The 22,426-nt window shown below is 49.2% G+C and overlaps 1 protein-coding gene, 1 long non-coding RNA gene and 1 pseudogene across 8 annotated transcripts in view; 1 reads left to right on the top strand and 2 right to left on the bottom strand.

Annotated features, from left to right (window-relative positions):
* KIAA0232 (KIAA0232 ortholog) overlaps nucleotides 1–12,022 on the bottom strand; it is an 87,746-nt gene extending 75,724 nt beyond the window's left edge. For 5 of the 7 annotated variants that reach the window (XM_081812666.1, XM_081812668.1, XM_081812664.1 and 2 more), the window contains exon 1: nucleotides 11,818–12,021. The gene's annotated coding sequence lies outside the window, so the exon portion shown is untranslated. Of the gene's footprint in view, nucleotides 1–11,817 lie in introns of all 7 variants that reach the window. The other 2 variants (XM_081812670.1, XM_081812669.1) reach the window with 2 other exon arrangements.
* LOC145720241 (uncharacterized) lies at nucleotides 7,337–11,231 on the bottom strand. The gene is made up of 2 exons (XR_014143110.1): nucleotides 9,069–11,231; nucleotides 7,337–8,853 (listed from the first exon to the last, which is right to left on the bottom strand). It is a non-coding gene; the product is annotated as an uncharacterized LOC145720241 (long non-coding RNA).
* Nucleotides 12,023–19,502: 7,480 nt separating the features above from the next.
* Nucleotides 19,503–22,184, top strand: LOC102730367 (large ribosomal subunit protein eL18 pseudogene; annotated as a pseudogene).
* The last annotated feature ends 242 nt before the right edge of the window (nucleotides 22,185–22,426 follow it).

Below are 22,426 nucleotides of genomic sequence, written 5' to 3'. Positions count from 1 at the left end.
CACTTATGTAGCGATTACTCCAAACTGTGCTCTGCTTCTCTCGTGAAGCCCGGAATTCTAGAGTCATCAAACTACTAGACAGGTGTCTCATTGGCCATCTCAACTTATAATAGGTCTTAAAAAAAAAAAAAAACACAAAAACTGAATTCTCACCACCACCATCCTTGCTGAGACCTTCCCAATGTCAGCCGAGGCAACCTCCTGCTTCCACTGCTCAAGCCAAAAGCTATGGCATCATCCAGACCCCTCATCCTCCTCTCACATCCCAAACCCAACCCACCAGCAAACCCCCAGTTCTCCCTTCCTAACACAGCCAGAATCAGGGTCTTTCACCTGTTCTGCTCTCCCTCTGGATGACGCCCTGTTCCTCAAATAGCTCCTATCTCTCTCCCTTATTTCCTTCAGGTCTCGGCTCAAGCCCTTCCCTGTCCACCCTATACAACACGACCTTGTCTCCTGCTTTATTTTTCCTCTTGGCCGGAGTTTTCATTTGACAGTTGCATCCACTTGCTTACTCATATTGTCAGGACAGAGCAGCGCTGCGTGTGTGTGGTGAGCAGGGGCTGCCCTGCTCTCACGGCCCTTCAGGAGAACCTGCTGTGGGGAGCCCAGCTGACCCAAGCCTCCCACGGCTACACATTCAGAGTCACCAGGGCAAGGACATCCGGCCACCGCCAGCAATGCTGGGGGGGGGGGGTACTAGACCCCGGCCACCCAGGCTGTCACAGATCCCCTAGTAGCCCAGCCAAGCCTTTCTCAGACTGCAAGGGCCTGAAGCCACCCCCACCCAGTCCCTTCTCCCCTAGCATCCCTGCACAGGGTCCCACTGGCATAGGGGTCAGAGGCTGCCCCTCCACACTCCTGCTCCCTCACTCTCCCTTCCACGACAATTGCCCCGGCTAGTCTCCTGCATATGTCTAAGCATCGCAGCATCTGTGCCTCGGACATTGCAGTCAACAAGGACTGTGGGAACAAATAAACCTCCAGGAAGAGTAGGGCAGTGGAAAGAAAATGGACTTTAAGTTGCGAGGATAGAAATTTGGGCTCCAGCTCTGCCATAGATCATTTGCAACCTTAGGGAAGCTTCTTGAGGCCTCTGAGCCACAGCTGGACCCTTTATAAAGTGGAGAAGATACCACATCTCTGCAGGGTTGTCAGGATACAGGAATTACCTGAGGTCCCTCACGCCAGGCCTGCCGGTTAGGAGCTGCCAAACAAGGTGGGCTCACTCTCCTCCTTACCCACTCTCCGTAGCCGTTTCTAAGACTCCTTTCCCTATCACCAAGAATTCTGACCACTTTTTAACTAAATAAAGCCCCCAATAATCCTATATACCCACTAGTGATCCCCTGTTCAATTGAGCCTAACTGATGGTTAAACTTTATTTTCATTCCTGACTTACCTGTGATGGCCTAGGATTCATTTTACTAGATTTTTTTTTTTTTTAGATTTTATTTATTTATTTGACAGAGAGACAGCGAGAGAGGGAACACAAGCAGGGGGAGTGGGAGAGGGAGAAGCAGGCTTCCCACTGAGCCCGACACGGGGCTCGATCCCAGGACCCTGAGATCATGACCTGAGCCGAAGGCAGACGCTTAACGACTGAGCCACCCAGGCGCCCCATCATTTTACTAGATTTTAGAAAATGAAATACCAGAGATAGGTATCTTAACAGTCTGAAACTTAAAACTGTCTCCCTAAAGCTTCAAGTAAAGCACACTTTCAAAACCAATACAAAATCTAAAACTGCAGTTCAGTATCAACTTCCTATTGCTGTTTTTACAGCTCCTTTAAAGAATTTTTTTTAAGTTTTAGCATTCGAGATCATTAAAAGTTTTTCAAGAAAATACACAGTGAGTTTGCATAGACTTAATTAGTAGTTTTTAAGAAGACTCAAGAATGATGTATGTGCACTTATTATGCATTCCAGAAGGTTTCCAAGTTGATAAACTAAATTGTTAGTGGTGGTCATTCACAGGGAGGCATGAGGATGAGGGGTGCTTCTTTTTTAAAAAACTGTTTACGGGACTGGGGCGCCAGGGTGGCTCAGTTGGTTAAGAATCTGACACTGGATTTCAGCTCAGGTCATGATCTCAGGGTTGTGCGATCAAGCCCTGCGTTGGGCTCCACACTGGGTGTGGAGCCTGCTTAAGATTCTCTCTCCCGGGCACCTGGGTGGCTCAGTCGTTAAGCATCTGCCTTCAGCTCAGGTCATGATCCCAGGGTCCTGGGATCGAGTCCCACATCGGGCTCCCTGCTCAGCGGGAAGCCTGCTTCTCCCCCTCCCACTCCCCCTGCTTATGTTCCCTCTCTCGCTGTCTCTCTCTGTTGAAAAATAAAATCTTTAAAAATAAAAATAAAAATAAAGATTCTCTCCCTCTCCTCTCCCTCCACACACAGCCCCCCATAATAAATAAATAAATAGCCTTTACAGGACTGATATAATTGGTAGGGTCCAGTGTGAAGTGAAAATGTAGGCCCCTTGATCAAAATTATTAAGAGTATCAAGGCAGCACCCCCTGCTGTGCTGACAAATAAATAAAATCTTAAAAAAAAAAATCTTCCTTTAAAAAAAAAAATGTTCAGGGGCACCTGGGTGGCTCAGTTGGTTAAGTGTCTGCCTTCGACTCAGGTCATGATCCCAGGGTACTGGGATGGAGTCCCGCATCGGGCTCCCTGCTCAGCAGAGGGCCTGCCTCTCCCTCTGCCTGCTGCTCCCCCTGCTTGTGTGCAGGCTCGCTCTCGCTCTCTCTCTCTCTCACTCTCTCTCTCTCTCTCTCCCCTTCTCTGGCAAATAAATAAAATCTTTTAAAAAAATGTTCACAGCAACACGGAAGCCCATCCCGTCAACTAGCTCAATAAATTCTGGCATAATCATACAATGGAATGAATACTAGGCACATAAAGAAAACCACAGTGAAGTAGATCTGTACATGTAGATCTGTACATAAAGATCTGTACGTGCTGATATGGAAAGCACTCCAAGATACAAAGTTCAGGGTTTGCTTAAAGATAGAACACTCTCTGGGGCTCCTGGGTGGCTCAATCGTTAAGCATCTAACTTCAGCTCAGGTCATGATCCCAGGGTCCTGGGATCGAGCCCTGCATCGGGCTCCCTGCTCAGCGGGAAGCCTGCTTCTCCCTCTCCCACTCTCCCTGCTTGTGTTCCCTCTCTCGCTGTGTCTCTCTCTGTCAAATAAATAAATAAAATCTTAAAGAAAAAAAAAAAAAAGAACACACTCGACAATGACTCCATTTTTTAGAAACATTGGCATATTTTTTGCCTAGGACATCCAAGAAACTTATCAGTGTTTTTTTCAATACAGGATGAGTACAGGAGGGGAAGGAGAGTGAAGAGGAGACTTACTTTTCATCTTATAATCTATTGTTTTAGATTTAACATATAATTTTAAAAAAATAAACAGGTTTTTTTTTCTTTTTGATTTTTTTAAAGATTTATTTCTTTGAGAGAGCGAGATTGAGAGAGAGAGAGAGTGTACATGAGAGGGGGGAGGGTTAGAGGGAGAAGCAGTCTCCTCGCCGAGCAGGGAGCCCGATGCAGGACTCGATCCAGGGACTCCAGGATCATGACCGGAGCCGAAGGCAGTCGCTTAACCAACTGAGCCACCCAGGTGCCCAAGTTCGTTTTTTTTTTTTTTAAAGATTTTATTTATTTATTTGACAGAGAGAGGGAACACAAGCAGGGGGAGTGGGAAAGAGAGAAGCAAGCTTCCCACTGAGCAGGGAGCCTGATGCGGGGCTCGATCCCAGGACCCTGGGATCATGACCTGTGCTGAAGGCAGCCGCTTTGACTGAGCCACCCAGGCGCCCCTTAATATCAGTTTTTGTTTTGTTTTTTTTTTAAAGATTTTATTTATTTATTTGACAGAGAGAGACACAGCGAGAGAGGGAACACAAGCAGGGGGAGTGGGAGAGGGAGAAGCAGGCTTCCCGCGGAGCAGGGAGCCCTATGCGGGGCTCGATCCCAGGACCCTGGGATCATGACCTGAGCCGAAGGCAGATGCTTAAGGACTGAGCCACCCAGACGCTCCTAGAAAAGTGTTCTGATGAATCATACAAAATATACTTCAACGGGTTTTTTTTTTTTTTAATATTTATTTACTTAAGTAATCTCTATACCCAACATGGGGCTTGAACTCACAGCTGCACGATCAAGAGTCGCATGCTCTTCTGACTGAGCCAGCCAGGTACCCCCACTTTAACAGTTTTAAAAAAAGCTTTTAGGGCGCCTGGGTGGCTCAGTTGGTTAAGCGACTGCTTTCGGCTCAGGTCATGATCCTGGAGTCCCTGGATCGAGTCCCGCAAGTCCCGCATCGGGCTCCCTGCTCGGCAGGGAGCCTGCTTCTCCCTCTGACCCTCCCCCCTCTCATGTGCTCTCTCTCTCTCATTCTCTCTGTCTCAAATAAATAAAATCTTTAAAAAAAAATAAAATAAAAAAAGCTTTTAAATTTATAAAAACAAGAAACTCCTTTACTGGTACTAGCAAAAAAAAAAAATGTAATCAGTACTCAATTATCTATGGTGGTAACCAAGGAAAACAGTGGCAAATAACCACCACCAAAAAAAGAATTTAAAAAGTGTCTATTCTATTTCAGCTTTCTCTCCATTAAAATCTTCACAGAAGATGCTAAGAAGCAAAATGTTAATCAGACACCTAAGAAAAAGCAGTAACTGAATAAATAAATTAATTTAATTAAATTAAGGGCTTGAATAAATCCCCAAACTGCACAAACAATTTTGAAACAGCTATGCACTGGCTATTAAGATTCCAAAGATACTCTGAAAAATGTAACTGAGCTAGAAACTAACTCCTGGCTGAAAAGGAAAATAAGTCCCTCTTCACTTTCCACCACCTTAACTAAGATAACAACTGCATCACCATCACCAAAAACTAAATCTGAACACGCACTAAGGCACATTTCCTTATACTTATTTATCTCCACGATTTTTTTCTCCATAGGTGATGGACTCATTTCACTATGTACTGAGTAACCACTCCCCTGTGCCAGAAACCATGAAGACTGCAGACAGTGCCTGGCTTGCCTCCAGTCACGGGAGGAGCAAATGCACGCACGCACACACACATGCACACATGTACGTGTACACACACACACACACACACAATGCCTGTATTCACAGAACTCCCATTTCTTCAGAACTCTAGCTAGAAACAAAAGTAGCACATTCTCAAGCATACTTCAATTATTAAACTAACTATCCTATAGCCATTATTTCTAATACAGATACCAGTTCATCCACTGCGATACTGTCATCCACAATTCTTTGAGGCAGGTTGTAAGAGATTTATTAGGAATATACAGATTTCCAGGATGTCAGTTAAGCTGCCTCGGGCTCAGGTCATGATCCTAGGGTCCTGGGGTGGAGCCCCATATCAGGGTCCCTGCTCAGCGGGGAACCTGCTTCTCCCTCTGCCTGCCACTCCCCCTCAAGCGCTCTCTCTGACAAATAAATAAAACCTTAAAAAAAAAAAAAAGAATATATGGATTTTCAATGATTTCTTTTTAAAAAGCTCATAATCCTAAATACAGTCAATGTAAATTAAATAACAATCAACCCATACACCAATGTTGCTCAAAGTAGGGAATTCCATATTATGTTAGAACCAACAGTTACCACTTTTTAAAGTTTCTGGATACATCTTTCAATCAGTAATGCATATAAACTTAAAAATAGTAACTAAATACTTAATTAAAAGTTTCAAAATTGGGGGCGCCTGGGTGGCTCAGTGTTGGGCATCTGCCTTTGGCTCAGGTCATGATCCCACGGTCCTGGGATTGAGCCCCCCATCAGGCTCCCCGCTCTGCAGGAGGCCTGCTTCTCCCTCTCCCACTCCCCCTGCTTGTATTCCCTCTCTCGCTGTCTCTCTCCCTGTGTGTCAAATAAATAAATAAAATCTTAAAAAAAAAAGTTTCAAAATTGGGCACCTGGGTGGCTCAGTTGGTTAAGCATCTGCCTTAGGCTCAGGTCATGATCCCAGAGCCCTGGAATCGAGTCCCGTGGAGGGGTCCCCGCTTGGTGGAGAGTCTGCTTCTCCCTGACCCTCCCCCATCTCGTGCGCTCTCTCTCTGTCAAATAAATAAATAAAATATTTCAAAAAACAAAAAAAAAGTTTCAAAATTGGGGCACCTGCATTGCTCAGTTGGTTAAGCTTCTGCCTTTGGCTCAGGTCATGACCCCGCATCGGGCTCCCTGCTCCGTAGGAAGCCTGCTTCTCCCTCTTCCACTCTCCCTGCTTGTGTTCCCTCTCTCCCTGTGTCTCTCTCTGTCAAATAAATAAATAAGTAAAATCTTCGGGGGGAACAAAATCTTTAAAACAAAAAGTTTCAAAATTATAGCTGGTTTTCCTCACCTAGCTTCCCCCTCTTGAGCCAGGAGGTAACAGTGATGACCAGACAAAGGAAGAGACACAGAGCTATGGGAAAGCCTAGTGACCCAGAATGCTTTGGAGATAATACCCAAATCAGAATTTCAACAGTCACTCCAAATTCTATAATTTAATAATTACAAAACATATAAGATTAAAATGAAAACATTTGCTTTACTGAAAAATAACACAGTGTGAAATTTGACAATTCCCAATTTTCCACTGACTTTCTTAAGCCACATGCAAAAAATCTGGCTCACCTACAGATAGGTCTGCAGGTCTTCAGAATAATTTAGGACCACTGTCACTAATCTGCTTGTGCAAGAGCCCTCTCCAACGAAGTACTCACTTTTCTGTTTATTATCAAACTAATGAAAGAACAGGGTTGCAGGTGGAAAACCCAGAGGACTTTTTCTTTACACACACACTTAGAAGGATCCCCCAGGAATAGTCTGTGAACATTGCTACAGTAAACCAGCATATACAATCTATCAACTTACCCAACCACTAGTGTTTTCTACACCTGCTTAAAATAATGGCTAACAGCTGCTGCTTCCTGAGCACTTACTATGTGCTGGGCCCTGTTGTCTGTCCCGTGCATGCACGCATGGAGCTCTCACAGAGAACCATTCCTACCCTACACCCCCTCTGCTGAAATCAGAGACTGCAGGGTGACGGACTTAATTCAGTCAAGCATTTAATGAGCAAGTACTACATAAAAGATCACACTGCACACTAGAAAGAATCAGCAATGGATAAGGTTTCCGCTCTTCCCTCGAGAAGCTTATAATCCAGGAAAGGGCTCCACGTAAAGACTACACTAAAATGTCATAAAGAAAAAGTGTGGAGGCATCAGGCAAGCACCGTGTGGGAGAAGAATGACGAAGAGTTAATTCTGAAAATCAAGGGAGAAGTTTCTTTCCTGGAAGCAGAAGCATTTAAGCCAAGCTCCCAGTATTAAGGATTTTGATAGGAAGAGAAAGGCACAAAGGACATTCCAGAGTAAAGGAACTGGACAAAACAAGCAGGAAAGTGGCCAGAGGCCTAGTGTTGAACTACAAGGTGGCAAGAGAGGGGCAGTAGAGACGGGGCTGAGAGTTATATGAGGCCAGGTAGCAATGGTCTTAGCAGGATTTCTCTATCACTAAGGCCCAACTGGTGGTAGTGTCTCTAAGGTGAAAATCTTTGTAGGAGTAAGCCTACCAACAGAACTAGGCCATATCCCTCAGGTGTGGCGGAATGCGAGGGAAATGCCGAGAACCTCCGCATTGCATACTGGGGGCGGGGATGATGGGATTGGATTTACCCACTGAGCAATTCTGGTAACAGAACACAGGAAGACCAGGGAGACCAGAGAAAGGGAGGCCATCAGCAGGCCTACAGTAACAATCTACAGGAGGACTGGAAGGGCTGGCTAGGGGAACCACTGAGAAAAAGGCTGATGGAAAAGAGACGTCGGGGGGGGGGCAGACCTGGTAAAAACCTCGTCAGGCCACGGAAGACTCAACAAGTTTCCAGCCTGGGAAACGGTAATGAGGAGGACAAATGTGTGGCGAAGACATCCTATTAGCTTCTATCTGAACAAGGACATGCCGCACACAAAGTATAACCACTTTAAGTGACGCTGCAAAGCAAAAATAGCACAGACAAGACTGTTCTAATTTCACAGAATAAAGACACTGAGGTCCAAGAGAGATTTAACCGACTTGCCCACTGTGACACAGGGGGTGAGAGATGAGCCAAGACACACCAACCCGAGTCTTGCAAATCCAGGCCTAATGTTCTTTAAATAAGCCTCCCAAAAAGCAAGTAACTTTTTATATGTATAACAAATGTCCCTCCCCCCCCACCAAAAAAAGCTTTAAACAAAAAAAGCTTATGGGGTTCCTGGGTGGCTTAGTCATTGGGCGTCTGCCTTCGGCTCGGGTCATGATCCCGGGGTCCTGGGATGGAGCCCCGCATCGGGCTCCCTGCTCAGTGGGAAGCCTGCTTCTCCCTCTCCCACTCCCCCTGCTTGTGTTCCTTCTCTCGCTGTGTCTGTCAAATAAATAAATAAAATCTTAAAAAAAAAAAAGCTAAAAAAAAGCTTTAATCTGCTGTGAGTGCAATTTTATTTCGAAGGTAAGTAATATTTTGGGGCGCCGGGGTGGCTCAGACAGTTAAGCGTCCGCCTTCAGCTCAGGTCATGATCTTAAGAGTCCTAGGATGGAGCCCCACGTCAGGCTCCCTGCTCAGCCAGGAATCTGCTTCTCTCTCCCCACTCCTGCGCTCTCTCACTCTCTCTAATAAATAAATAAAATCTTTAAAAAAACATATTTTAAAACTTGTGCTCTGATTCCCTCTACCCAAGAGAGGGACTTCCCAGTCAGCAGTGCAGGCTCATGGACCCTGGAAGTTTAGACACAGATGAGAGAAGTATTTGTTTCTACTTTGTATAAAAATCCCACCTGGGGGCGCCTGGGTGGCTCAGTTGGTTGGGCGACTGCCTTCGGCTCAGGTCATGATCCTGGAGTCCTGGGATCGAGTCCCGCATCGGGCTCCCTGCTCGGCAGGGAGTCTGCTTCTCCCTCTGGCCCTCCCCCCTCTCATGTGCTCTCTCTCATTCTCTCTCTCTCAAATAAATAAATAAAATCTTTAAAAAAAAAAAAAAAAAAAATCCCACCTGGTATTATGTGAGACATCAAACATAATGGAAAAGAAATATTGTAAGTATTAGATACCTTCAATGTAGTAAAACTGCATTTCGAACACTGTGGTTGGTACTCTTACATTTGTTATTAAAATACTTGATCATAATAATATACCACAAGGTGGATGACAGATTTTGACTTTATTGAGCACACATTTGAACACTTTAATGTTTAAGAGCCTGAGCAAGGTGTTGGGAGTAAAACAATGGTATGGCCACCACAGCCAGAGTTTCACATACACAATGCAAGGTGACATTAAGTAATGATGAAAGCAAAAGAGAGGGTTATGACTGCAGCAATGAATAATTCACAATGACAAGGTTTCTAAAGGGCTCCAGAGGACATAAAATCGGGTGTGGACTTTTAAAAATCCGGAGAGGGTGGGAGTGAGAGCGTTGCAATCAGAGAAAAGGATATAAGCAAAGAAGGAAGTAGGTGGGCACATTTAGAGAACTGAGCATACTCCCATTCAGTGGGACAGTGTGGAAAGGTGACAGAGCAGACAGGTAAAGTTTAGAGATGATTCGAGCCACAGTGAGGGGCCTTGAATGTGACGCTGGTGGGTCTGGAATCTAGGCTCCAAACAACAGGCAGTCTTAGCTTTCTGAGCCAAAGACTGGCAAAATGTGATCTGTGTTTAGGACAGAGGACTCTGGCAGCCAGGCAAAGTGTGCACAGGAAGGGGTGGAGAGGAGTCTAAAGAGAGAGCATCAGCCAAGAGAGGAATTTGCGGCTTTGCAAACTACCACTAATCTAATATTTTAAAAGCAGAGGGCTGTTGACAGAATTATTTCACATCTCCCCATCACCTGATCACCCCAACCGCCCTGTGGGACAGGTATCATCATTCCTTCCATTTTACAGACCAGAAAACTGACTGAGAGGCCATTAACTGCTCCAAGTCAAATGCTGCTAAAACAGGGAGAAAAGGCACACTATGCAAAATAAAAAACAATCCTACTGGTTTTGAAGTAAAGGTATATATACTATTAGAGAAATGCTAAATATACCATTAAGAAATGCTAAAAATCCATATAATTTTCCGAAATGTTGGCAGCTTGTGTAACAAGTAAGCTAATTACTGTTAAAATACAGATTTCTTTCATGTTTATGCCATGTTAAAAACCTGTACTTTTCTTTAAAAAACAAAAAAACCCTCTAATTCCACTCCCTATGGATTTAGATACTTAAGAGTAGTATTCTCCCCTCCATTCAATGTTCCAGTGGCCAAACTGGCAAACATGAAAACTGATAGATGTGCCCAAACTGAAGAAGTAAACTAACTTTTGAAATAATTAAAAATTCATTATTTAGCAAGTACAGCGATTCCATCTAGGATATACAGTAAGTCATGATTGCAAAGAGCTTACCTAAAGGTATGCAAAGGCACAATTTTGGAAATGGTTTTTGTCACAAAGAAATGGCATAAAAAGATCTCTGACACCCATTTAAGAATGGATCGATCCAAAAGAACGAATGACAGAGTATTTGACCTTCAGGATGCAGACTGGTAGATTCCCCCGCTTTAAGTGCATAGTCTACGAAACGGTCAAGAGTTCTGCCCGGGTCTCACACTGCTTAGGAGAAATCTAGCTTGGGGATCTGACTGTATAGCTTTATCCACAACATCACCCCCTCTATTATCAAAACTGCCTGCCCCCACCCCCTCACCCATCTTCTACCACCGGGTTTTTTTCTTTTCTTTTCTTTAAACAAGCAAAGGCCCAAAGACGTAAAACCCATTCTTAGAAACTTGGGACAACGAATCCAAGTATCCAACCCAGGTAACTACTAGCAGGAATCACAATTAAATCATTCCAAAGAACCGCACATCCCCTCCCCGCTTAATCTCCTATACCTTCTACTAGGTTAAGTCTCGACACCTCGCCCACAGAAGCCCCAAACTGAAAGGCGGCGAAAGAGAAATCAAAACTGGGTTCTGCCACGACTGGGGGGTCTGCTCCCGGAGCTCGGCAGGCCCTGTCACCTGTCACGGTACGGCCTCGGGCAGCAAGCGGCCTTTCGCACGCGACAACCCCGAATCCCGAGCCGGGAGGCGCGGGGGGCTCCACAAGGCCGCCGCGGCCGCGCGAGCCCCACATCGCGCCGGAGCCCGCGACTCCGGGGGCCCGCAGCTCCCGCCCGCGGCCGTAACCTTCGCGGGACCCCGCGCCCCGCCCGCCCCGCGCCACAGGCCCGCGCACCCGTCAGTCAGCGCCCGCCCCGCCCCGCGCGGCCCCTCCCCCGCCGGCGGTCTCCCCGCCCGGGCCCCCAAAGGACAATGCTGGAGGGGAGGGGCGGAGGCACGCGCGGGCCGAGGGCAGCGCGGGGAGCGCCCACCCGCCGGCCGCTGGGGAGCCCCGCCGCCAGCACGCCGCCCGCCCCCGGGCTCCGCACCCCGGCCCCGCGTCCGCACCCCGCCTCGCCTCCCCGCCGCGAGCCGCTCCCAGCGCGGCGGCACCGGCCCATTGTGCGGACTCATCGTCCGGCCCCAGCGCGCCCGGAGCGCGACCTCGGGGGTCGGGGCGGGAGTGGGGGGTCTCCGGACCCCGGCCCGCCGCACGTCCCGGGCCCGGCCGGGGTGCCCGCGGAACCCGCGAGCCTGCCGGGGCAGCCCAGCCTCCCTCAGGCCGGCCTCGGGCCCCTCTGCGGCGGCGGTCGGCCCGGCCTGCGGCCACCCGCCCCGACCCCGGCCCGGGCCCCGGCCCCGGCCCGCGGTACCTGCCGAGTGGCCGGGCGGCGCGGCGGCCGGCGGGGGCGCCTCCTCTCGCGGCGAGGGCTCCAAGCGGCTGCCGAGCGCCGGCGGCCCTGGCCTGCGCCTTACGTAAAGCGGCGGCGGCTCCGGCGCCACTCGGCGGAGGGCGGGAGGCGGCGCGCCGCGGCCGCTCCGCTCCGTTACCCGGCAACTGGCCTCAGCGCCCCGCCAATCCGGCGCGCTCCATATCCTTCCGCCCAGCCGCCGGATTACATCAGCGCCGGCCCCGCCCCGCCCCTCCGGCCGGCCAGCCCAGTGGGCGGGCCGAGGGCACCGGGCTAGGCCGAACCCCGCGGCCCGGCGTGGGCGCTGGGTGCCGCCGGGAGGTGGAGGGTTGCCCGTGGGAGTCCACCCCACGTGCGGGCCGTCGGAGGACAGACGCCCCCTGTGGAGGGGGCACGCGGGGCGGCTCTGGGCGAGAGCCCCTGAACTCCGCGGCTGCCCCTCCCCGGCCCCTAGACCCCGCTGGGGCCGCGCGGCTCGCCCTGCGCCGCCCCACCCGCCGCCCGGTGCAGCCCCCGCCTTTCCGGGTGCAAGCTCCACCTGTCTGACCCCCTCCTAACCGCGTCCTGGGATGGCTGGAGTGGGCGGTTTAAAATGAAGACTTTAATTTTTTTTTTTTTTTAAGAAACCCAGAAGACAAGCTAAAGAAATGTGACATGGCTCTTTTTATTAAGTAGGCAAAAATAAATTCTGGAACATTCGAAAGTGGGAACCAAAAATGTGCACTAACCTTTTAATCAACGTCTCTCTTCACACCCACCTTCCTTAAATGTGATTCCTAGTCCTGTCCTTAAAAAGCGAATAAGTATGATAGGCACCAGAGGGGTGAAGCCCGGGAGATTACCTACGTACAAAGAGGAAACCCGTCCAGAGGGGGAGTGACCTGCCTGGGGTCATTGTTCCCGTTGATGTATTTATTTAGCACCCACCAGGTGCCACCAGGCACTGAGCTTTTCTGTTCAGAACTTGCAAGTCAACCGGCTCACAGGCTCATGCAGAAGGGGAAGTACAGACTGGGAAGGGGCCAACTGGGCACTGTGCTGGGTGCTGAAGGTCCGACCACGGAGAACTATCATTTACGTACTTCCTACAAAGTGGTTTTCTGCAAACGTTTCTTTTGCTCTTCAGAAGAATCCTGGATATTATCATGCCCATATCAAAGGTCAGGGAGCTGAGGCTCAGAGAAAGTGATTTTTCTGAAGCCTTGCTACTAGCAGGGGTGGTGGGGGAGGCTGCTGACTCCCCTGAACCACACTGCCTCTTGGAGGAGGCAGGATTTGAATCCAGGCTCTGGTTCTGAATTCTGGGGTCTTCCCTTGGGCAGCTCTTTCTCATCAGCTTGCTGGCTATTTTGTTTTCTGAGGTTCTTCTCAAGTCAGTGTGTTCAATCCGCACCTTCTGAGCAGCTGTGCTGGGTTTGGCTCCAAGCCAGGCAGAGGTGGCCCTGCCCTCTTGGAGCTCACTTTAAAAAAAGGGAGGGAGCGGATGAAAGGGTGTGGGAAAGCCAGGATGATCTGGAGCAAAAGAGAGGCAAATAAAGGAGTTTGGGAGTCTAACTGCCAGGTGCCCCCAAACCCGGGGATTTCGATTTCACAAACCAGTGAAATCTCCCTCCAAATATAAGGGATTTGCAGAGTGATCAACATGTTAACATTGGTAACATTGCTGCCATCTACACTCATCATTTTGTGAAAGAATTTATGAACAGCAAAAAATAAAAATAGTAACAATGTATCTCAGATATTCTCAGAAGGAAACACAGTTGGCAATATTACAGCTCTACACACACAACACAGGCATGGAGTTTACTGGCCTTGTTTTTCTCATTTTGCCACAGACCAGATTTTCTAAACCATAAAGTAGTGAAATCAGAAGGCTTCTTAGGGGACAAAGTATTTAAACTGAGCAGGAATTAACTAGGATTAGTAGGATTTAGAGATGGTAGGGGAAGATTACAGATTAGAGAATGAAAGTATCTTGGTTACTTTGTTTCCTTAACAAAATAGTTCCCTGTCCTTCAGATTGTTTGTTTTGATAAAAGTCCTAGAAGGTTTGGCTGACTCCAACCTCAGGGCCTTTGCACTTGCTAAATTCTCTCTTCCCATATCTTTGCATAGCTGGCTCCTTCTTGTTCAGGGCTCAGCTATAATGTCATATGTTCAGAGACGCCTCCCTGATCCCCAATTTAGAATGGCCTGCCTTCCCAGTCATGAGGCAACCACCCTCTTTTGGCTTTTTATTCATCATTCCTATCAGTATATGCAGTTATCTTGGTTGTATGTTTGGTCATTAAACTCAGCTTCAGGGCGCCTGGGTAGCTTAGTCGTTAGGCATCTGCCTTTGGCTCAGGTCATGATCCCAGGGTCCTGGGATCGAGCCCCGCATCGGGCTCCCTGCTCCGAGGGAAGCCTGCTTCTCCCTCTCCCACTCCCCCTGCTTATGTTCCCTCTCTCGCTGTGTCTCTCTCTGTCAAATAAATAAATAAAATCTTTAAAAAAATAAAAATCGGGCGCCTGGGTGGCTCAGTTGGTTAAGCGACTGCCTTTGGCTCAGGTCATGGTCCTGGAGTCCCAGGATCAAGTCCCACATCGGGCTCCCTGCTCAGCAGGGAGTCTGCTTCTCCCTCTGACCCTTCTCCCTCTCCTGCTCTCTCTCATTCTCTCTCTCTCAAATAAATAAATAAAATCTTTAAAAAATAAAAAATAAATAAACTCAGCTTCCCTCCAACCCCAAGACCTGCATCCCAGGAGAGCTGTCATCTTGTCCGTGGTGGTCACCTACCCATCCTGAGACCTGCCAGTTTGTGGGCAAATGACTGAATGGCCATCTGTAATGCAGTCTGAGTGTCTGTACGAGAGAAAACGACCCGGCTTACTCACGTGAGCAATTGGGAACAGCGTCTCAAACACGAACCCTTCACTCTAGTGGGCCACCCCGCCCGAGAACTTCTTTAAAGCTCTTGAGCAGTGATCGGCAGAATTCAACCCGGAATAACAGTAGTTCCTTGGCTCTGGAGGGCTGTGATCCGCAGGGAATGAAAGGAGGCCAGAGGACTCTGGCGTTGAGGCACAACTAGGGTGGATTCAGAGGAGTTCCACTTGAGGATTTTCTAAAGAGAAAGCATCTTGGTCTCAGTGTGCGCTGCAATCCTTCATTTCAGCTCTCCGGCCCCAGGACCACCTGCTGCAGCTTTTTGACCCCTGCATGAGGGTGAGGAGGTGAGAAGGGGCATATGGCAACTCCCAGTGCCCTCTGACCTGGATGTTCTGGATGCCAGCAAGGATTCGGGCTGATGCCAGCTGGGGCAGTGGTTTTGTAACCACGTTCATGAGTCCAGGATGCCGCACGGCACACCGGCAGGCGTCCTCTGCCCTCTGCCCTCGGGTATGTATGAGATCTCCCTCTCTGGGGCTGTCTCTCCTTCTGCACAGCAAGGGATTTAAGCAGGAAGATTTCAAAAGTATCCTCCTGTTTTGTTTTTTTTTCCCTCTAAACTTTGGAAACAAAATTTCAACAAAGCCAACTTTGATAAAACAGAGGGGGAGGCTGGGGGGGCGGGGCAGGAGGGATACAGGAAGTCTGTACTTTCTGCCCCGTTTTGCCGTGAACCTAAAACTGCCCCCCAAAAAAGCCTGATTTTAAAAATAAAAGAATATGTACCAATCTCAGCTGCCACCCAACACTCAAAATACCTCCTCCTGTTTACTGACCCCAGCTGCCAGCCAAGTGCTCAACTCACATTGTCCCAACCCCAACATAGTCGGCAGGGGGAGGTGATTCCCAATTGCAGTTAGAGACATGGAGGACTCTGGACAGGTTAGTGGCTCCTTAAGTGGCAGGTTACGTGGCTTGCCCCTGGCCACACTGCTACTAAGTGGCAAGCACCAGGATTTGATTGTAGCCCTGCTCTCACTACTATGCAACACATTTCCATTAAAGTCCTTCCTGAGTCAGCTTTTAGATGAATGATGCCCAGATAAGAACCCCAGAGAGGCTACCCCATTGCCTCCCCATAGGCCCAACACCCTCATTTAGGATTCTGAGTGGTCATCTCAGCTCAGATGCTGCCAGTCAAGGCAGTCAATGAACCCTCTCCTTCTTGGCTTTTTCCCTTCATCTCCCCAGGCTGACCACCCCTCCTGACACCTCTCCTCTCAGCAACCCTGCATTCCCTTCAGGAGTGGTAAATGCCATTCCAGTATCTGAAGAACTGAGGTCAAGGGGCACCTGGCTGGCTCAGTCAGACGAGTGTGCGACTCTTGATATCAGGATCGTGAGTTCAAGCCCCACATTGGGTGTAGAAATTACTTAAATAAAACCTTAAAAAAATAAAATAAAATAAATAAAGAGTTGAGGTCAAGCCTTTGACACAGCCTCACAGTATGACCTTGAGTACCTCACTGACCTTCACAGGGCTTCCATTTCCTAGTGTATGAAGTGATGGAGGAATAATGACCCTGTCCTGCTCATCTGTCAGTTATATTAGGTCCAAACATAATCAGAGGTACGATGTCCTCTGTAGACTCAAAGATGCCACGTAAATGTCTGGTCTCGTTATCTTTTTTCAAACTTGTTTCAAGGGCTAATGGCCTTATCCTCACTCCTGCCCCTCCACCCCAATTCACAGAAAATTCAACAGGATCACCAGCGACCATCAGTTTATAGGCAGGGTGGCATGCTGGCTAAGCACACAGGCTGGACCACTGGGCTGAACCCAGGCTCTACCACTTAGCTTGCTGACACAGGGAAGCTATTTTGCCTCTCAGTTTCCTCATCTGTAAAATGGACATACTATAACAGTATCTACCTTAGAGAGCTGTAGTGAGGGGATAAGTAAATCCACATAGAGGGTCAGACCAGTCCCCGGCACACAGCAAACATGCAACCCTTTTCCCTTGGCTCCTGCCCTGATCCTAAACCCTTCTCTGGCTCCCTCTTCCTCCACCCCTTGTCACCCTACTGCTTCACCCCTGCCACTCAGCATGCTCCTGGGTGCTTTCATCCACTCTGCAGCCTGAACTCACAAGGAGACAGGAGGACACCTCTCTCTCTTTCTCTGCACCTGGACCTTTCTCCGAGGCCCCAGACTCGTCTCCTGCACTTGATCACCTTGCTGTGTGAGGCCTCTAGCCCGGCGTGTCCTCAGCTGACTCGTGGCCTTCCCCACACAAGCCGTACCCCCTCGCCCATTTCCATGTTATGGCATTGCCCTCTCCCCACTGCTGAGCTAGAGCCCTCATGCACTGCCCTACTGAATCTGCTTCAGAAATGAATTGGCAGTCAGGCTGGGTGTGAGTGCAGCAGCTGTGCAACCTTGAACGAGTTACTTCCCCTCTCTGAGCTGGCTTCCATATCTCCAAAATAGAAACAACCAGAGCACCCTCGGGGAGCAAACATTAATCTCCTGATTCGGCCGCCCAGGATATGAGTCCCATTCTGACACTTAGGGAATCCACCCCCCTTACAAGTCTGAGTGGGAAGCGAGGCCAAAGTCTAGCTACTGGAGCCGATGGCTAGACATTGACCACACCTCTCTCCCAATCTCCCGGCCTCAGCCCTGATGGCTTGTCATTAATAACAGGAAGCAATTCATGAGGCTTCCTCTGCCCTGGTTTACTCTTCCACGCCCAAGAGGACTCTGTGTCTGAGTGATTGGTATGTAAAAGGCTTGGAGGTGATTTTTAATCAAGATATCAAACTGTGGGGGCATCTGGGTGGCTCAGTCTTTAAGCGTCTGCCTTCGGCTCAGGTCATGATCCCAGGGTCCTGGGATCGAGCCCCGCACCAGGCTCCCTGCTCCACAGGAAGCCTGCTTCTCCCTTTCCCACTCCCCCTGCTTGTGTTCCCTCTCTCGCTGTGTCTCTCTCTGTCAAATAAATAAATAAAATCTTTAAAAAAAAAAAAGATATTAAACTGTGAATATAGCCTACCAGCAGCTTGTCGGCAGCCAGGCCTTTTGTAGGAGGGGATGTTCCACCCAGGTGATACTTAAAGGCCTGGAGCCGTGATCTGGAAGGCTGTCATCCCCTCTTCTCCATCAGAAGAGGCTCCCCAGCTGCCATACCAACAGGAGGGCCTGAGAAATTATGGGACAGAATGCCGTGCAGAGAAGCAGGTCCCCCCGCTGGGAAACCTGGGCTGGACCCAGATCCTCTCCATTTACCCCCATGTCTTAGTCTGGACAAGTTCTTGCACCTTGCTTCCCAGGGCACAGCATGGGGCAGATCCCAGCCAGGCAAGAACAACAGGAAACTGGCCTTCTCTTCCCAACCCTCAGTGCAAGGAGCTAATGTGTTCAAGTCACACTTCACAAGCACTCGTGGGCGAGCTCTGTGCTGCATGTTGGGGACCAGGGTGAATCGGACACAGAGCCTTTGAGGACTGCACTGACTCCTGGAGACTACATGGCCATAAACAGAGACCTAACTCTCCGAGAGCACAAAAGGAAGGAAGGCACACTGGCCTGACATCTACTGAGTATCTACTGGATCCGTTTCCTAGGACTTCTGTAAAAAGTACCCCAAACGAGCTGGTTTACACACCGGAAATGTGTTGACTCACAGCAATGGAAGCTGGAAGTCTGAATTCAAGGTGTCAGCAGGGCGTGCTCCCTCTGGAGCCTCTAGAGACTTTTCCCTTGCCTCTTGCAACCTCTGTTGATGGCAGCTATCTCCGGCGCTCAATGGCTCACAGATGTGTAAGTCCAATCTCTGCAAACATAGCACAGGGCATCCCTCTCCTGTTTCTCTTTTCTTCTTATAAGGATGCTAATCATATTGGATTAGGAACCCACCCTACTCTAGGATGACCTCATCTTAACTAATTACATCCGCAAAGACCCTATTTCCAAAAAAGTTCACCGAGGTGCTGGGGGTTAGGATGTCAACATATTTTTTCTGGGGGGACACAGTTTAACCCCTGACACCTGCTATGTTCTTGACCTTGCACATTACACACACTACCTCACTTGACCATCTGGAGAAGGGAGGGGCTCTTGTTGTTGTTTTAATGATTGGGAAACTCAGCCTCAGAGAATTGAAGTGATTCTCACAGGTCCATGGTTCAGCTGGTGCCATGACCAGGACCCCAAGCTTTCAACCCTTCTCTCCTTCCATCCATCCAATCAGTAAACCTGAGTGCAATGGGACAGGCCCTGGGCCGGACTGTTGGTAGGCACTGGGAAATAAGGCCAACATAGCTGCGTGGAACCTCCCATCTGTGGCTGGAGAGGACTATAAAATGTTGAAATATACCATTACTAACTGTGATAAAAGTTGCAAGAAGCAGCAAATAGGAGGCTCTTCTTAGCTATAGCTACCTTAGCTTAGTCAGCAAAAGGCTTCGCTGAGGAAGTGATATCCAGTTTGAGTCTTAAAGAATGGGAAGAATGAGGTTCTTCATGGTCAGGAGGGCAGGGGAGGCCCAGCAGAGTGTTCCAGGCAGAGGAATAGCACATGCAAAGGTCCTGTGGCAGGAAAGGTCACAGTGCACCGAGAAACCGAAAGCAGGCTGGGCATGGCAGATGACTTTGGAAAAATGGGGTGTGTGTATGTGTGTGTGAAAGTGTGAACAGAGTGCAGATCAAGCAAGGACTTTGGAATTGATTCACAGTACAGACGGGAAATGTGGATCTATGGCAGATAACGCTATGGAGCAATTCATGTACCTACTCAGCAAGTCTGGATTGAGCTCACATGACGTGCTTCATGTTCTGGTCAGTTCGAGGCTGAGGAAGACTAGCTCTTGGCTCTGGGGGTGTTTGGAGTCTCAAGTCTCATGAGTGCCGGGTCAGATCTTAGTTGGAAAATGTCCACAAGGCGAGGCCACCATTCAGGAGTTAGCATCTGACTAAGGAGCAATGAAACAGGAGGAGGAGTTGGGGTTCTGAGTCTTGCTGGCTAGGTGACTCCGGGCAAGCTGTGCCCCTGCTTGGGGCTCTTGCCTCCTTCCTTGCAAAGCTGTCGTGCTTGTATGCATTCTCAGAACCTCTGAAGTGGAGAGAATGAGGACAATCCCTTTGGTGACCCTATGCCCTTGACTTCAAGACTCATGTGAAGTTGCAAGTTTATATAGTGTCAAGAGCCAGACCCTGGCTCAGGCCGTCTGACTTTGGGTGGCGACTGAGCCTGTTTCCTCATCTGTAAAGGGGTATTAACATACATGCCTTGCACAGAGAATGAGGGTTTAAGACTCTTATTACACCCCAAATCGTCTTCCAGGAAGGTCGAACATATTTGTACTATTAGCAGTGAATGGTCTTACTGAGCACCTACTATGTGCAGATATTGTGCTAAGAACTTTCACCTGTGGAATGCCTGGGTGGCTCAGTCGGTTGAGCGTCTGCCTTCAGCTCAGGTCATGATCCGGGGTCCCAGGGTCGGGCCCCACATCGGACTCCTTCCTCAGCGAGGAGCCTGCTTCTCCCTCTCCCTCTGCCCCTCCCCCCAGTTCATGTGCTCTCTCTCTTTGGCTCTGCTCTCTCTCAAATAAATAAATAAAATCTTAAAAAAAAAAAAAAAGAACTTTCATCTGTATTGTTTCATTTCAACTTCACCCACCACCTCAGAAGTTCCCATTCTACAGGTGAGGACACTGAGGCTCAGAGAGGAAGTAACTTGTCCAAGGTCACTGGGCCCAGCAACACGAGCCAGGTCATCTCTCCTCTTCTAGTGTTCTTTCCACTTCCAGCAGCCAGAGGTGCCCCAAGATGGGATGGATCCTCTCAGGAGCAACTTGCAAGGGGAGTATTTGTACGTGGCCTGATCACTTAGCCGAGATCCTGTAGGAGATACTGAAGTACCTGGTATGGTCTGAACAGGATGATATCCCAGGAGCCTTCCAACCCTGCAAGTCTGGAACAGAATTGAAGGGTGGCTAAAGAGGGCATTTATTAAGCCACACCCTGGGGAGGAGGCAAGGAGGGCTGGGATCACAGCTAGAGTCTGGGAGCCTGAGGCCCAATCACTTTGGGATTTCCCCCAGGGTCCTGGAAATTCCTAATACCAGGCAGGTCACTGTTGAGTCTCCTGGCTGCACTTGGTCACTCCCAAGGCCGCCGTGAAGACCTGATGAAAAGGATAGCAGGTGGATGCCATTGCCAGGTCATGCTTCCGTGAATACCTATTGCTACTTCACCACCTCTAGTCCCACCCAAGCTTACATTTACCGTTAAGTCCAAGTTCAGAGAACTAGCTCCTCCACTGGTCAGTTGCATAGCCTTTGGGCAAAGTTCCTCCCTACCCTCCCACCCTCCCACCCCCCCACCCCCCCACCCCCAGACTTAACTTCCTTATCTCTAAAGTACATGAGGATAATAGTATCCACCTCCTAGGTTGTTGTGACTTTGGAGGGAGTTGGATAATCTATGTAACATGCTTGCTCCCTGGCACAAAATCTAAACCATAGGAGATGATGTTGCTTATGATCCTCAGGAAGGCCGGTGTTATTTCCTGGGGCTCGCAGAAGGCTTTGTTTGGCTATTGCAGACTTTGACTGGAGAGAGAACCCGTGGCCTCTATGGGTAATGCATTCAAAAAGGAGCTGAGAGATCTTTCCAGACCTGGCTGAACAGGAGGGGCCATCAGGGGAGCCGACATCGGCCACTAGTAGGAGGGAAAGGTTAGGTGCAAAGAGCCCAAGAGCCAGGACATCTACCTGGGACTGTTGGTCAAGCTGAACAGGTTTCTGGCCAAACTAACTCCACGTTTAACCAAGTTGTGTGGAAGAGGGTGTTCGTGGGTTGCACCGATGGTGGCCTCTGGCCCTTTCCCAGGTGACGGGAAAGATGAAGCTCTTCCTAGCCAAGGGGAGAAACAGCTATAGTTGTAGGGAGGGTAACCGTCATGAGGTGCATGTCCAAAAGGTGCCCAAACGGAAGGCATGCACGCTGCGAGTGGGCGGCCCTCCCAGAGCAGCGTCCTCAAAGCTGGGGGCAAGATTCTTTTTTTTTTTAAAGATTTTATTTATTTATTCATGAGAGAGAGAGAGAGGCAGAGGGAGAAGCAGACTTCCCGCAGAGCAGGGAGCCCAACGCGGGACTCGATCCCAGGACTCCGGGATCATGACCTGAGCCGAAGGCAGACGCTTAACTATCTGAGCCACCCAGGCGCCCATGGGGGCAAGATTCTGGCCTTCGAAGTTGGCCCTGGAGTCCCCCAAGGGCTGTGGCACCATCTTGCTCTCTGGTCCACGCGAGGGCTGAGAATTATTCAGGCCTTTCGGCAAAGTCCCAGGAATCCTGCACAGCCACACCAAATCCTACGTGAGAGGCAAGGCCTGGAAGTTCGAGTGCATCAGAGGTGGCCCAGCCAGCCTCCGTTACAAAAACTAACCCCAGGGGGCACCTGGGTGGCTCAGTCAGTTAAGCATCTGCCTTTGGCTCAGGTCATGATCTCAGGGTCCTGGGATCGAGTCCCACATCGGGCTCCCTCCTCAGCAGGGAGTCTGCTTTTCCCTCTACCCCACCCCACCCCATACCCCCCCACCCGCAATCTCTCGCTCTCAAATAAATAAAATCTTAAAAAAAAACCAAAAACTCCTGGTAGACTAAAGAAAGTGAACAGCATAACTTTA

This window comes from Leptonychotes weddellii, chromosome 2 (assembly GCF_054177405.1).
Source record: "Leptonychotes weddellii isolate Sample4059 chromosome 2, ASM5417740v2, whole genome shotgun sequence".
Lineage (NCBI taxonomy): Eukaryota > Metazoa > Chordata > Mammalia > Carnivora > Phocidae > Leptonychotes > Leptonychotes weddellii.
This window is presented reverse-complemented; position numbering and strand designations above follow the sequence as displayed.